The 17,752-nt window shown below is 34.3% G+C and overlaps 1 long non-coding RNA gene across 1 annotated transcript in view; it reads right to left on the reverse strand.

The window, feature by feature from the left end:
- Positions 1-17,752, reverse strand: part of LOC143663668 (uncharacterized) — an 80,847-nt gene that overhangs the window by 28,750 nt on the left and 34,345 nt on the right. The window contains exon 2 of the long non-coding RNA XR_013166109.1: positions 6,760-6,896. This is a non-coding gene — a long non-coding RNA (uncharacterized LOC143663668). The remainder of the gene's footprint in view (positions 1-6,759; positions 6,897-17,752) is intronic.

Genomic DNA, 17,752 nt, shown 5'->3' on the forward strand with positions numbered 1-17,752 from the left:
AAAAAGAAGAAGAAGTAGGAATGGTAACAACTTTAGGCAAAACACATTTTGAGGCAAAAGCAATAAACTGAATGAGTATCATTTATTGACCCAGAAATGAAACAAAAGTGTGTATTTGGAGTCTTTGGATTGCAATTTAGGAAGCAGTTTCACATAGTAATCCAAATTGTTCCCCCCCTTGGGGCCTCCAGGCAAGGGATTTTAAAGAAAAAGATTACATAAATTATTTATAAGAATTATGATTGGTGAATACTTGAGGTTTTCTAAATTCCTTCAAGTTAGTTTACTGATTTATTTATCTTATTGGTTCATAGCCTGCAGATGTCCTCAGAAACATTGTTGCTTTGGGTATTGCATTTGGCAGTTGGTGATATCTGGTTGAGAGGCACATAACAACTTTACAAATGGTCTCCCTACTCCATTTTAAATCTTACTTAGACATGGTAACACCACTTTGTTTCATCTCTTTTCTCATTTCCCCTTTTGATCCAGATCTTTCTCCAAAAGTATCGCTGATCAACATTTGGTGTTAACCTTTGGGGAGCCAGGGAGGCTTAAACAGTGGCCACATTTGAGCTTTAGTTTAGTTAAGCTTAGCTTATTCATAAAGTTTCTAAGTATAAATTTAAGACTAAGGTTCTGGCGCATTAGCATGACTAGAGAGGGGAAGCTGTGGCTGTTATTTTTAAAACAAGACAATGTTTAAGAAACATTGTAATAATTATAATAAGAAAAATGAGTAGCAAGGTTTGGCATATGCTATAAATTTAGTTATTTTGAGATTTAAGATTTAGCCAGCATTATTATAAATTATGATATCTTAGTTAAAACTTTGGTTATATAATCAGTGATTCCAATAATGTCCTGTTAACAAGGAGGACATGTTCTCAATGAACTTATGAAAATAATTATATTTCCGTGAAAATAAGAATATTGACTAAAAGTTTCCAGATTCTAGGGGAGTAGGCTGGAGGAAAAAAGACAAATGTTTTATTTGTTACAGAGAGATTAAAGAAAAAGCAAAAGGGATTCCTTGTATTTTAAAAAAATAAAACATTAAAACATCAGCAATATTTTAAATAAAATTTGTAAGCATTTTTTATCAATTCATTCAGTCCTAAGCAATCAATTCTTCTTCATTCTGATTTGTGTTAACAATTTTATGAAATTATTAGCTTCCCATTAGATTTCTGGAAATGTTGAGCTCAAAGTTCTTTAGAATCTGGTGCCCCAGAATACCTGACACAGTTCTTTATAAAAACTTAAAATATAAAAGACAAAAAATGTTTATGATTAACTTATTATCCCTTTACAAAAATACAACATCTAATGAAAATATTACTGAGAGTTCTCAATAATGCATCAGAGAAGAAAATGTGGTTGTTTCTGTGGCATGTAACATTTTAAAAAGTAACTGAAATTATGCTATTATACTATTGTCTAATACTGTACAGCTCAGTACTAGTATATATTATGGACACTGACGAATTTCTAGGAACTTCATATAATATCTGGAATACATTTATATATATTAATACAATTTTATTTATATACATTTAACCAAAAGGTCAGAAAATTCCTTTAAGTTGACAACACTTCTTAGGCAATTTTCTTTTTTTTTTGCATGGGCAGGCACCAGGAACTGAACCCAGGTCTCTGCAATGGCAAGTGAGAACTCTGCCTGCTGAGCCACCGTGGCCCGCCCCTTCGGCAATTTTTAATATATTAAATAAACTTATTTCTACCACGTTTCTTTTCATAAGGTGAAAGAGTTGATTTTTCATGATTTTCATGGATCTTCTGTAATATCCCAATGACAGTTTGAAGTAAAATATATATATTTAGCATTTGATTTGAGAAGGAAAAATGTCAAAAGTTGTCAAAAAGGTTGAACTGATGGTAAGATCACAGGTCACTGTGAAATAACATTAGGCTCTCTTCTTTAATCAAAATGACAATGAAGGATTTCAAAAGTAAATATAGGAGATAATATAATGGTAAATTTTAAAAAACTGTTTTGCCTTTTTCTTTAAAAGTGAGAAGACTCATTTTGTTTTGTTTTTTACATAATCAAGAACATGTTAGAGTTAACATAAAGTACAAGAAGCTATTTTGATAAAATACAGACTCTGCCTTTTTCACAGAATATTCAGGGGAAAAACCTTTACAATCTCTTACTAAAAACAGACTAATAACCAAAGAAAATGTTCTCATTTTAACAGAGAGAAAATTAATTGTAGTTTTACATCAATAAACTACTTGATGCTAAGGCTCTTAAAAATTTTATAGAAAGACCCTGTTCTAGTTTGCTAGCTGCCAGATTACAATATACCAGAAACTGAATGGCTTTTAAAAAGGGGAATTTAACAAGTTGCTAGTTTACAGTTCTAAGGTCGAGAAAATGTCCCAATTAAAACAAGTCTATAGAAATGTCCAATCTATAGACTAAGAATCAAAGAAAGATACCTTGGTTCAAGAAGGCCGATGAAGTTCAAGGTTTCTCTCTCAAGTGGAAGGGCACATGGCAAGCACAGTTAGAGTTTTTCTATCATCTGGAAAGGCACATAGTGATCACAGTCAGGGTTTCTCTCTCATCTGGAAGGGCGCATGGCAAACGCAACGTCATCTGCTAGCTTTCTCTCCTGGCTTCCTGTTTCATGAAGCTCCCTGGGAGGCATTTTCCTTCTTCATTTCCAAAGGTCGCTGGCTGGTGGACTCTGCTTCTTGAGGCTATGTGGTTCTGCTCTGCTCTCTCTGAATCTTTCTCATTCTCCACAATGTTTCCTCTTTTATAGGACTTCAGAAACTAAGCAAGACCCACCCAAATGGATAGAGATACACCTTCAGCTAATCCAGTTTAACAACCACTCTTGATTAAATCACATCTCCAGGGAGATGATCTAATTACGGTTTCAAACATACAATGCTGAATAGGGATTAGAAGAAATGGCTGCCTTTACAACATGGGATTAGGATTAAAACATGGCTTTTCTAAGGTACACACATCATTTCAGACCAGCACAGACCCATTAAATCTTACCCAGCTTTGATCATGAAAAATAAGATTTATTTTCTGCAAACCTTCCACAACTTTCTATGTTCACATAGGATTTATCCTACATTTCTTCTTTCTCATTCTGTAACAACCAGACATTTTACTTTAGGACAAAACTACTCTCTTTTTCCTTCATGAAAACACATCCTGTATACCTTATATACTTAAGTTACCAAAATCATTTTGGAAACTGTCTTCAAGCTGACATCTTACAAAACATAATTATTGTCAAAATACAATTTGACCGAATAATGATTCAATTTGGTTAAATGCAAACTTTTTTTTTCATTTTAATCATTTAGTAGCTATAAATAGTTTCTTTAGCTTATTTGGTCAGTAAGCTTGTGTACTCTAGGGGAAAACATTTTTAAAAATGCATACCTTTTGTTTTTGGTACTTACCGTAGATAGCTCAGAATACACTTTTTAATTAACAATATTAAATTAGTATATAAACAGAGTATTTGCAGATTAAAATTTTTAGCCATGATTCCAAAAAAGAAAAGCAGACTTGGAAACACAGAAAGACAAAATTGAGATATAAAATTCACTAGTTTATGTAAAAGAGCTGATTTTCCCTCTTTGTCCCACTTTATATTTTTTTAACATAATCAGGTTTTTCTGTGTTTCTGGTAAAAAAGATATTTTGGAATTACTATACCTGTTAGAAGCTCTTGAATATTAATTAAAGAATGTACCCCATTTTGGGGTGGAAATTTTTTTAAGAGTATCTTTTCAAATCTATAACCTTGTTTAAATTACAACTCACCCATCATAGTTACTGTAGCTCTAAGCTATTTTTAATTTAAAATATCTATTTTTTAAGAAAGCACATAAGAAACCCATTTTAAACTGGGTCTTTTATGTGCCCAGTGCTTGCTTTTTCTTCCCTTAAAAATGGATAATCACGTTTCCAAAGTCCCTGCTGTTTGCAGTATAGATAGCTATTGACCTTCATATTTTTTCCCTTGGAAGTAAGTTCTTCTCTGTTTGTACTGATGGTTATTAAAAGTGGCAACCGGGGATTCTTTTACAAATTTTCACTCCATCCTTTTGAAGTTGCTATAATTTTAAAGCTATGATTTTATTTGTTCAAAAGTGTGGATTATTGACTAATTCTAATTCTTTTTTTTCTTTTTTTGTTTTTAGGAAAAGCCTTTGGTTTGGCATTTAATATGTCTTTAGCAATCTAGCTGACCTGTTTAGGAGTGCCCCTACCTGTAATATTTGTAAAGTCCCTTATATTATCTTCAACTTTTCCTATTTAGCCTCCCAATACACAATTTTTTCTCACCTAGAATCAAAGTAATCCTGGATGATAAACTCCAGTTAGAATTCTAAATTCTTTATAAGATTTGTTTATCCATTTTAGAATTGGGAAATTCCTTAGCAATAACCCTGAGCTCTGCTCTTGACTAGAGGGTAAAATTTACTGAGGGTGTGATTCCTACAATCTCAGAAGTTTTGATCTCAAAAGACATTTGTCAAATTTCAGTATTCAGTTAAAAAAGGATACATGGAAAGAGCACCAAGGAGAGCAGTTGGATTAGAAGAAGCAGAAAGGATAGCATTGTCCAGTCTAGTCTTTTTTGTCAGAGAGCTATTAAGGCTAGATTTTTAGGTTTTATTAAGCTCTCTGTAAACATTCCTTTAAGGAAGCAATTTTGGACTCAGATATTCTTTTGGCTGATTCAACATACCAATTAAAGAATGCATTTCATTGTTTCTGAGGTGTGCTTGTTTGAAATGATATGTGTACCTTAGAAAAGCCATGTTTTAATCCTAATCCCATGTTGTAAAGGCAGCCGTTTCTTCTAATCCCTATTCAGCATTGTATGTTTGAAACCGTAATTAGATCATCTCCCTGGAGATGTGATTTAATCAAGAGTGGTTGTTAAACTGGATTAGCTGAAGGTGTATCTCTATCCATTTGGGTGGGTCTTGCTTAGTTTCTGAAGTCCTATAAAACAGGAAACATTGTGGAGAATGAGAAAGATTCAGAGAGAGCAGAGCAGAACCACATAGCCTCAAGAAGCAGAGTCCACCTGCCAGCAACCTTTGGAAATGAAGAAGGAAAATGCCTCCCAGGGAGCTTCATGAAACAGGAAGCCAGGAGAGAAAGCTAGCAGATGATGTTGCGTTTGCCATGCGCCCTTCCAGATGAGAGAGGAACCCTGACCGTGATCACTATGTGCCTTTCCAGATGAGAGAAAAACTCTAACTGTGCTTTCCATGTGCCCTTCCACTTGAGAGAGAAACCCTGAACTTCATCGGCCTTCTTGAACCAAGGTATCTTTCTTTGATTCTTAGTCTATAGATTGGACATTTCTATAGACTTTTTTTAATTGGGACATTTTCTCGACCTTAGAACTGTAAACTAGCAACTTGTTAAATTCCCCTTTTTAAAAGCCACTCAGTTTCTGGTATATTGCATTCCAGCAGCTAGCAAACTAGAACACGGGGGATCCTCAAAAGGACTTGGAATTTCCTTAGTATGGCTTTTAGTTTAACTTTAGTTTAAGGAGTATAGATGATAGTGAGTGTTCTAGAGCATCCTATATTAAGCTTGATTTTATAAGGGACTAAGAGGGGTGGGTCTGAAGAAACATCAGGGTCTTTATTATAAAAGGGCAACTCTGCAAGGCTAAGACAAATACAAGGAGGATGGGAACATGGAAGAGTTGCTAAGGCAGCCTTGAAAATTAGTAAGTTTCAGTAAGTTTTTCAAATTTACTCATGCATGTAGACAAGTCTTCCTTTGTTGATTTGGTATTTGTTTCTTAAAGAAGGGCAATTTCAGAATTTGTTATACATGTGGAAGTTTTCAAATATGAATTATAAAAATGTATCCTATTTAGGTTGTTTGATCTTATAGCCCCTATTCCCTAACTGTGGACACAAATACACAAATTAGTGATATCAAGAGTTTCATTGGCCATTGTAATTCAAAATTATCTTTAGTATACCAGATCTAGCAAAACAAGAACTCATACAATTAGGACCATAATTCGTATACATATAACCAGTTGGATGGAGTGTTTTATTGCAGTGTACTCTTAGAATTTTTTTAATAATTAGAACCCATTGTTTCTTATTGACAGTAATCCTAAAACCTAAAAGCATGACAGGATTTTTTAGGGTTGGGTTAATGAGATTTTACAGTGTGCCTTACACGGGCTAGCTTAATATGGTGGATAGTCTGTGCCCTAGTTGCCCAACTCATGAGTAGGTGTTCCTAGCTGCCCAGTAATTGTCTTGAGGGTGAGAGGCAACCTATTATCAATCTTGTCCATCCTTGTCCATCTTATTCTTACACGGGAGTCTTGGTCTTCAGAAGCTGAGGCTTCTCTTAAAAAGGTGGTGGGCACTGATACAGCATTTAAAGGCCCGACCAATGCCCACCAAGAGATTATGTGATTGCTCTCAGTCAGATGAAGGTCCATTAAAATGTTAGAGAGGCATCCATATAATATGAGAGAAAGGGAGAAAGAAGAGATTCCATGTATTTGAATACTCACCAACTAGTAGAAATTCCCGTAAACCAAAAAGGCAACCTAAAGGACTGCTGCAACTTGTCCAAACCAAAAGAACAAGGTTCTAAATAAAACCAGAAGAAAAAAGTTCAAAATGCCCCTAACCAGAAGACACCAAAGAATGGCCAGAATTCAACTAAATGAAAGGAAGTTCAGAATCAAGACGACTCACCAATAGAAACTTGGGGCTGTTGAGGAGATAACAGAAGACAAGGGGTTCTAGCAGTTACTGTTCTTGAATCCAGTGGTGACTCCAGTGTAGAGTTGGTGGTTGCTTTGGATTCCACTGCTGATGACTACAAATATCAACTGAAAAATAACAAATCGAGCAACAGTCAACAAAAGAATGTACTTGGAATGTTGGAATTGCAATTTGATGAACACATATTTAAGCAGCAACCCGAATTGTGTCCTGTCTTGGGGCTTCTGAGCAAGGATTTTCTAAAGAAAAAGATTACATGAATTGTTTACAAAGAATTCTGATAGGGAAAGGCCTTCCTAAATTCCTTTAAGTTAAATTACTGATTTGTTAGTCTTATAGTTGGCTTATGGTGTTCATGTTTCCTCAGAAACATTGTTGCTTTTGATTATGTAAACCTTGGCAGTTTGTGACATCTGACTGAAATATACAAAAGAATAACTTCCTGAATGGCCTTCAGACTCTGTTTTAACTCTCTTAGCCATAGTAACTCGATTGTGTTTTATCTCTTTTGTCACATATTATGTTGAGAATTAGAATAATGCAATTAATAATTTTAAATTAATGACTATAGACTTAATTCTATACCTTATAAAAAGAAAATAAGCTATCTTTCCAAGTGTATATGACACCAGAATTTAAGAGAAAGAAACTAATAGTATGTCATGCCATTAAAAAAAATCTCAAATTCCTAAGGCATATAATATATAAGCCACAGTAACTGGTCATAGTGTCATAGAACAAGATACTAATGATTTATTTTAACTAATCAAAATGAAAATGTAAAACAACATAGTTATTGGCCTAAAGAGGAAATTAAAACAATTACATACAATGTAAAAAAAAAAAAAGAGAGAGAGAGAGAGAACTACTTATCAAAGCTTAAAGGGTTGTAGTCAAAGCAATTTTCAACATAATGATAGCCTGCCATTTTCTAGGAATGGTGCTAAATATGTTACATGTATTTACTAACTTAATTTTAAAATTTCTTTGAAAGAGATAGCATTATCTTTCATTTATAAACACAGAAACAAGTTCAGAAAATATAAACTAGTGAAATAAAATTGGATTTATATTCAGGAATCTATTAATATATTGTATCATATAGAAAAAAAGCAGAAATTCCATATATATATATAATCATTGCAATACATACCCAAAAAAGCTTTTGATAAAATTCAACATTCATTCCTCAATTTAAAAATTTAAAGCAAATTCATGAACTAGAAAGAGGAATCTCTGTTAACATTATTTTAAAATATTATCCATCGAAAACCAAGAGCAATATCACACTTAAAAATGAAACCCAAGAGAACAAACGTTAAATAAACTTAATAAAGTGAAATGCTAGTGATCGATGAAAGGGAGGGGTCAGGGTATGGTATGTATGAAATTTTTTCTGTTTTCTTTTCATTTCTTTCTCTGAATTATATGCAAATATTCTAATAAATTATCATGATGATGAATATATAACTATGTGATGACATTGTGAATATATATCAAAAGTGGAATGATCATAAGGTAAGAATGTTTGTGTTTATATGCTGTTATGTTTAATAAAAAAAAGAAAAGAGAAGAAACCCAAGAACATTTCTTAGAGTTTATTTCATAAAAACATTTTTGGAAATTTACTAGGGCTTCTGCATTCATATAAATTTGAAACTTGAATAGTGTAAACTTTTCTTCTGTGTGTCACAAGGTATATAAGCATATTTAAGGCTCTGAAAAGTCCTGCAGTTAAGGAAAAGTGAACTTTATCTAACCTTGTGTTTCTCTCATTTATCCAACCACAAAATACTTTGGTCACAAATATCGCCTACTAATAATCCACAGGGCATTTTGTGAAAGGCATTCCTATTAATTTAGGAAGCCATGTAATGATGCCTGCAATCACATTTGGTATTATTCTATATCTTTAACCCACAAAATAAAATAAAACAGAAATAAGAGTCAAATCATACAATATGAGTACTCTTGCTAAGCATACACATAAAAATAAAAAAGTATTTTGAGACTCTTCCTTCCAAACATATTGACAGAACTTTCTCAAAACAAATAATGAGAACTAAAGATAGATATAGTCTATAAAACAATGATTAAAAAAATAGTGTTAAGCATATCTGGGGGTCGCAGCTGAATCTTGTTCAATTGGTCTCTAAGCTTATTTTTTTGTGTAAAGGTGAGAATAAAGAATTAATGTATCAGCAACAAGAAGTTGATAATATATAATAAAATAAACTGACAAATAACCAAGAGCTAATCCAAGTAGAAAAACAAAACAAAGCCATCTGAATAAAAGATAGCATCTTAACAAAGAACAAATCTAGATTAGTAGAATGGTTAGAAATTTCCAAAAAAAAAAAAATTAAATCATCAATCATAATATCTGAGAAGACAAAAAACAAAATATGTGTTAAATTTGATATCTAATATATTTATTTATTTTCTCATGCATTTTTGGCATGTCTTAAATGGCTCTTATTGGTAATCCAATTCTAGAAATATGCCATTACTTCCTTTCCTCTAAATAAGCTTAATAATTGGGGGGAAAAGTGGTAAATCGGTAAGTCAATTCCAAAAGTAATCAATTAAAAATTATTTATTCAGAACTATCTGACCAATCAGGTTGAGTAGGGAAAATGGTTGTAATAAAAGAAAAGGTAGTAATAAAAGAAAAAAACTGAATCTTCTCCTTAAAGAGTTGTAATTGACTTTCAGGGATGAATGGGGGAGGGACCTTAAAACAATTGAAAAAAAATATTAAGGGAATGTAAGTACTGGTAAAACTGGATGTAAAAAATGGAGATTTTTATTATCTCTATTTTATCTGAGGACCCAAAAGGTCTAGTACAAAATAATAGATAGTAAGTATACTCACATTCCAAAGTGAAGTGCTAGATCACTTTGGTGAAAATTACAGGAAATAATTGAAAAGTGACTTTTCAAACCTTAGCTCTCAGCCACCTAAACTGCATTAAAAGAGTTCAAGTGAAAGAAGAATCAGGAAGATAATTTACTTGACATTAAAAAAAAATGGTGGCATTTTTCCTTCACCACCACCCCCATCCTCATGGGGAAATGGAGGAGGGTCTTTAAGACCCTCTTGGAGAACTTGATATTTACTCCTAAAATTAAAGAAGACACAAGGGTTTGGCACAGTCTGAGAAATGTTAGGGCAAAGACGACTGCAATTTCCTGCATGATTTTCAGCAGATATTCTCCACTCTTGTTTTACAAAGAAAAAAAAATTCTGTAGCATTCTAGAACCACTCTACTGCTCTAATTTTCTCCATAAGCATGCATCAATTGATCTTGACCTATCTTTCCGTTCACCTGCTTCCAGCTCACCTTATCCAAATTTACTTCAAGCCCCTATCTCTTCTAAAGGCAAGCTTTTACCTAAAAATGTTTCACATGAACACGAAAAGTTCTCTTCTTCCATTCCCCATGCCAGCTCCTGGTTGTCATTTTGCCAGACTAGCCAATAAAGACTGAGCTTATTTTCTATTTGGAATGCTGAAAATCCAAGCAATGATATTTCAAAGCTGAAAGATACTATTGGCATTCAACAAGTGAAACAAATGGCCTTTTCCATTGAAGGATACAGATATCTTTCCCTGAACAAAATAAGAAAATTACTCTGATTCCCTACTAACTTCAAGATCTACTTCTCAAAAAAGAGATCTACCTCTCTATTGGATCATGGTTCAAATAAAATTAGACTACATATTAAAGAAAAGACTGTAATAAAAAGTACCTCATCCTAGTCTCCCTCTTCACTTCAGTTCCCCAAATAACCCTGGTTATGAAGTGAAAGAAAAGTATCCAGAAGAGTGGTAATATGTGTTTTCAAAATTCAAAACTAAAAACTGGCTCATGTAGTAAAATCACGCCTTTTATCCTTGCGCTTTTATTTTGTCTGATTATCATGCCAAGAAGGAATCAGAAAGGAACTGGTTTCTGACAAAATTTCACTTTGACCAATTTACAGTAAGAGACTAAATTGAAGAATCGATGAGAACTGTAAATCCATTAAAATGATAAATATAAATTAGAATGCATGTGCCAGAAATACAGCCTGGGAAGCCACCCAGGTGTTTTTTTTGTTAACCATGAAGATCTGATGATCTGTGTGTGATTCACTTGCCAAACTAGTAATATGAGTGTAAAACAGAACTGCCAGAAACCTTTCATAATTGAATTTTGGCATCACACAGATTGTCATGTTAGATAATTGAAACTTAAGAAACCTGTTTTTCCACAAACCTATGAAATGTGCCATTCTCCAATTCAACCCGAAACACCACAAATTTTATTCATTAGCCATTCTTGAAACACAAACACCACTCTTCACAGAACAGAAGCACATTCCAGAACATGTAAATGTGCAATGCACTGTGTGCATACAGTTCAAAATAATTCAAAAGAATTCAATGTACGGGAGACCAAAATAAAAAGGATAAAAAAAATTACTTCTATCACTGTTTCATTTACTGAAGGCTATAGGGGGAGGTTGTTTCACAAAGAAATAATAATCATTCTAAAATATGGTGCTAGAATAAAAATGTTGTGAAAAATATCATCATAGGATTGTATGAGACAGAGTTAAACAATGTAAATAATGGACTATAGTTAATAGTAAAATCATAATAATATTCTCTCATTGAATGTAACAAAGGTATACCCCTAATGCAAAATATTAAAAGGGGGGGAGAGTATATGAGAACTTTGTATATTCTGCATGATTTTTCTGTAAAGCTTCAACCTCTCTAATGAAAATGAATTTGAAAGAATATTTCAGTTTCTAAAAAGATGCAGCAGCTGATAACGTTACATGAGAGGTCAAACAAGGATTTGAAGTAACATTAGTAGGAAGAATATTGGAATGGAGACAAAATGGGGTGAAGCTGGAGTATCCTTTGGGAAAGATTATAAAGAGTACAGTCATTTGGTGTCACCAAACACTTGCTAGAGGTTAATGTCAATTCTGACTTAGAGAAGCATCAGCTGAAACCTTGTGCAAAGGAGAACAGGAAAGGGAGGACAAAGTAAACCTCAATTATGCTGCTGTTTATAAACATTCAGGACCAGTTCTAGCTAAAACCTGCAAGTAGTTAAAAGAAGTTACTGCCCTTAGCCTCTCTCTTCAGGAATCTTGTTCCTCTTTTAAAAATTGATTATTGTCCTCTTCCAAGTCCCTAGGTATCTTCAATTATCTGCTTGGGCTATCAACAATGATAAATACACTTTTAACTTCTCTCATTGCTCACAAAATGCTTTTAATCACTGTAGCTCATTGAATCCTTTCCACAAGTCAGAGAAGATTTTAAAATCTCTGCTGCAGGGAACTTCTGAAGAAGATGGCAGTGTAGGAAGCTCCAGGACTCCCTCCTCCTCTAAAAACAGCAGGTGGACAGGCAGAAACTGTCTAAAATAATTATTCTAGTCTTCCAGGCCAGGGAAGCAAGGTACAGTATCCAGGGAACAACAGGTCAGAGAGGCAGAGAAACTGGTACAGTCTGAGTAATTTTCTCCGCAGTGGCTGCTGGCAATGATCACCCACTCTCAAGGTGAGCTACCTCAGGTCTGGTCCCTGGTTGGCTGCTGTGGACCGACAGGGATGTGGAAGCCTTCTTCCAAAAGAATATGGGGCAGGGGGCACCACTGAGTACATATCATAGCTTTTCATGGCGAATTTCGATTACTGGATACCACTCTCAACCACTGCTTAAGCATGCCCTGAGCAGGGACCCCCCAAGGCCATTGTTTAAACCCCACCCTTGGCAGGGGCAAATGTGGTAGAAATTAAAGATGCAGGACCTCCTTAGGGCTGCAGGGAACAGTTTGTTAAAGAGCAACATGTGTTGGGAAAACCAGGAAAGCATAGCTTTGGAGCCATCAGAAAGGTATCTCGGTGTCTTTCCCGATCCTCTCCCCAGGGCTCATTGGAACTGGTCTGCACCCCCTTCATGGGTGCCTGGCCCTATTTTGGCTAAGAAATACTGTCATGGGAAAGTCCTCTGAGGCATGACCCTCCTCCCATAGTTTTCCATACAGGCAAAAAATGGCTAGAGGAAATGAAAGGAGAGTTTAAAAAAAAAAACATAAACAGACAGAACGGATCAAGATTCTTGGAGAAGAAACAGAGGAAAGGAAGCTTTCTGCTAGAAGTGAAACAACTGCACAATAGAGCAGTCTTTAAAAGTATACCACATACAGGGCAAAAACCAAATAAAAGAGCTGAAAAAAATCGGATCAGTTAAACAAGGGCAATTCTAAAGATTCAGAATAAGTTAAAAACACATGATCTTTTCAATTGATACAGGAAAGGTATTTGAAAAATCCAGTACCCTTTCTTGGATGAAAACACTTCAGAAGATAGGAAGATAAGGACAAATATAAAAACCCACAGCTAATATCATCCTCAATTAGGAAAGACTGAAAGCTTTCCCTCTAAGATCATGAAAAAAGCAAGATGCCCAGTGTCACCACTGTTATTCAACATTATGCTAGAAGTTCTAACTAGAGCAGTCAAGCAAGGAAAAGAAATAAAAAAGTTATCTAAATTGGAAAGGAAAAACTAAGAAATAATTTTAAAAAGAATAATAATAAAGAAAAACATAAACTAAAACAAAAATACATATAAATTGAAAATGAAGAAGTAAAACTTTTACTATTTGCAGATGACATGGTCTAAATAGAGAAAGTCCTGAAAAATCTATGACAAAGCTACTAGAGCTTTTACAAAGTTGGAGGACTCACACATCTGGACTTAAAAGCATATTATAAAGCTAGAGTGGTCAAAATAGCATTGTACTGGTATAAAGATAGATATATTGACCAATGGATTGACCAATGGAATCTAATTGATAGTTAAGAAATAGACTGTCAGTCACATCAATGGCCAATTGCTATTTGGCAAGATCTGCCAAATCCACTCAACTGGAACAGAAGAGTCTCTTCAACAAATGTTGCTGGAAGAACTGGATATCCAGATTCAAAAGAATGAAAGAGGATCCCTATCTCACACCATTTATACAAAAATTAACTCAAAATGAATCAAAGACCTAAATATCAGGATCGGTACCATAAAACACCTGGATGAAAATGTAAGGACCCATCTTCAAGGTCTTATGGTAGACTATGGTTTCTTAGACTTACACCCAAAGGACAACAATGAAAGAAAAAAGTAGGTAAGTGGGAACTCTTCAAAATTAAAATTTTTTTGCTTCAAAAGACTTTGTCAGAAAGTAAAAGGTAGCCAAATCAATGGGAGAAAATGATAAGGGTTTAATATATAGAATCTATGAAGAAATCCTACAAGACAACAATAAAAAGACAAGCAACCCAATTAAAAATGGTTAAAAGACTTGAATAGATATTTTTCCAATGAAGAAATATAAATGGTCAAAAATGACATGAAAAGATGCCCAATATCATTAGTTATAGGGAAATGCAAATTAAAACCACAATGAGATATTTTACAACTACTAGAATGACCAATATTAAAAAAATAGAAGACCATGTGTGTTGGAATGTAATGGAAAGTTTGGTGGGAATGTAATATACTGCAGCCACTGTGGAAGACAATTTGGTGGTTCCTCAAGAAGCTAAGTAGAAAGTTGCCTTATGATCTGACAATTCCACTATTAGGTACGTTCCCAGAAGAACTGAAAGCAGGGACTTGAACAGGTGTTTTCACTCTGACATTAGCAGTAGAATTATTCACAATTGCCAAAAGGTAGAAGGAACCAAAGTGTCCATCAACTTATGAATTGATAAGCAAAATGCAGTATACACATATGATAGAATATTATTCAGCTGTAGTAAGGGATGAAATCTGACATATGCAACAACATGGATAAACCTTGAGGACATTATGTTGAGTGATATAAGCCAGACATGAAATGACAAATATTGCAATATTATAAGCAAATGCATAGAGTCAGAATTTAAAATTTAGTTTACCAGGAAATAGCATGGGGATGTAGAATGGGGACCTGATGCCTAATTTGTACAGTCTTTCTAATTAGGATGATTGTAAATGTTTGGAAAAGGACAACAGGTATGGTAGCACATTATTGTAAGTGTAATTAACAGCACTAAATTATGCTTGTGAATGTGGTTGAAAGGAGAACTTTGGGGTTGTGTATGTGACCGGAAGGAAAATTAGAGGATAAAACATGGGACTGTATCACAGAGCGAACCCTGTTGTGGTTAACGGCTATGGTTAATAGTACAAATATAAGAATGTTCTTCCATGAATTTTAACAAATATATATCATGATTTACCAGGTGTTAATGATAGACTGCTATATGGGGAAAAAACACCTATTGTAAACTGTGGACTATAATTAACAGTGATAATATAATAGACTTTCATCAGTTTTAACAAAGGCAACTCATCAATGCAAAGTGTCAAAAATAGGGAGGGTATATGGGAATTTTATATTTTTACATGATTTCTATGTGAACCTATAAATTCCCTAATTAAAAATAAGTAACAATTTTTTAAAGATGCTAAATGAAAGAAACTATAGATACAAAGTACTTTATGTGGTACGATTCCATTTGTATAAAATGTAAATATAAATGAATCTATAGAGACAGAATTAGATTATAGTTGTGTAGGGCTGGAGAAAGATGGAGGAATTGAAGACTACATCTGAAGGGTATGGGGTTTTTCTTTTTGGAGTAATGAAAATGTTCTAAAATTGACTGGGATGACGAATGCACAATTCTGTCATTATACTAAAAGCCATTGATTGTGCAAAAAAGAAAGAAAGAATCTTTGCTGTACAGGTGGGAAGATAGAGTAAAGGGTGGATAAGTAATTTGCTAAATGTTAGAGCTAGGAATGGAGCCCTGGTCTTCTGATTCTAAAGCAGCAAAATGTTGTGGTTAGATTGTGGCTTCTAGAATTGAACTATCTACCTATAAGTCCCAACACCACCCAACTAGTTGTGTGATCTCAGGCAAGTCATTCAGCATCTCTCAGCTTCAGTTTCTTCATCTATAAAAACAAAAACAATTAAAGCGTGTACCTCAGTGCATTGGTGTGATTATTAACTAACTCGTGTAATTTGGCTTACTATAATGCTGAAATATAGAAATACTCAATAGACATTAAGTTTTACAAATCATTGGTATTCCCTCCTCACCCTGCTACCTCAGGCTTAAACTCCCTGAATTTTACCAAAAGAAAAATAATTAATCTAAAGAAAACTGCCTTGATGTAGCATTGCCAAACAGAATAAAAGTAGTGGGTTTTAGCCTCTTTTTGTACAGTTTTTTGGTTTTGATTTGCTGTTTGCTAGGATGAAGTAAGGAAAGGCAAACTGCTAAAAGCCTTCCCAATATCTCTGGAAACTTAAGATGCAGAAAAGCATGGAGATCCATAGGAACCTATTATACAAATATAACAAAAGGCTATTATAATCTTTATTCCTGTTCCTCAACTGAAGTCTTTCCAGAAAATCCAAGTTCAGCTAGTACATGAATTAGAGCAAAAGTTCAGTGGAAAGTGTGTAGTCTTTATTTCTCAAAGAAGAATTCTGCCTAAGCCAATTTGAATAAAAATAATAAGCAAAAGCATCCCAGGAGCCATATTCTGACAGCTGTGCATGATACAATCCTTGAAAACTTGGTATTCTCACTACGTGAAATTGTGGGCAAGAGAATCCATGCAAAACTGGATGGCAGTTGACATATTCATTTGGATGAAGCACAGCAGAATGCATAGAACACAAGGTTGAAACTTTTTCTGGTGTTTATAAGAAGTTCACTGGCAAGGATGTTAATTTTGAATTTCCAGAGTTTCAATTGTAAACCAAAATGACTAAATAAACTATCAGTCTCAAAAAAATTTTTTAATTGGAACCAACTTAGGTATTTGAGTACATGAGGAAATTTAACGTAAGGAGTCAGATGTTCACAAAATCCTTAGAAGGCTTAGAGAAATGTGAAGAGAAGAACCATTGAATTCTAACTTACTGCTAGAGCTGCAATGCAGGGTCAAAAGCTACAGCTTCTTCTACAACTGTCTCTGACACTCATTAGGCTGCTGACCAAAGCCTGGAACCCCAGTCTGGCCAACTTGCCTCTACCACTGCCTATAGCTACATGTGGGTGAATGACAGTTAGAACCCTGAGCCTGGCTACCACTATTGACTTATATCTCCATGACTTTGCCTGCCTGCACAAACAGTAGCAAGGAGAAGGCATCTGCTTCACGTCTGCAGTCCAGATTAGTGAAAACTTACTTGCATCTAGAATCTTAGGTGCAAAGAAATCAGGGGAAATAAGTTTTTAAAGCTTGAGATCCTGTAGTCTGGAAGGTATAGAGAAGGGTTTGGGAATGATCCCTCTCCTGCTTCTCAATACCCATATATACCATGGATATAAAATTAAAATTCCAAATAACAATAAGAAAAAAGTGGCGTTTTTTCACCTAGCATAATGTAAATATTCCTCATACAAATGAAAAGAGCTCACTCTTTCATTAAAAGAGGAACCCAAAGAGTTTCCATCCTTGAATATATCTCTATCGCTAAGTGATGCTTTCTCCTGTTATGATCAGTCACTGTCTGACCTTCATTTCCTGTCATCCAAGAACTAAACTATAAATATAACTACCACAAATATTTCTTACATAAAATAATAAATAGATGGAAGAAAGATATTTATTAATATGCTAATAAATACCTACATAACGAAAGTCACTTTTTGTGAAAGAGTTATAAGTCGAAATAGGAATTTTTAACTTTCTTCCTCAACTACACATTAATTTTCCCTTTGCCCTTAGCAAGATCTTAGCTCGTGTATGCTATTAATACCTGTTGGGGAGACCCAAACATTCAATCTTGAGCGGACTCAGCCATTGATGCCCCTGCCAATATTGGGTTGCTATAATTTTTCGTTAACATTTTTACTTGGCTGGACAGCATTAGAGGCACTACAGAGGTTT

The sequence above is a fragment of the Tamandua tetradactyla genome, chromosome 19 (assembly GCF_023851605.1).
Source record: "Tamandua tetradactyla isolate mTamTet1 chromosome 19, mTamTet1.pri, whole genome shotgun sequence".
NCBI classification, from domain to species: domain Eukaryota; kingdom Metazoa; phylum Chordata; class Mammalia; order Pilosa; family Myrmecophagidae; genus Tamandua; species Tamandua tetradactyla.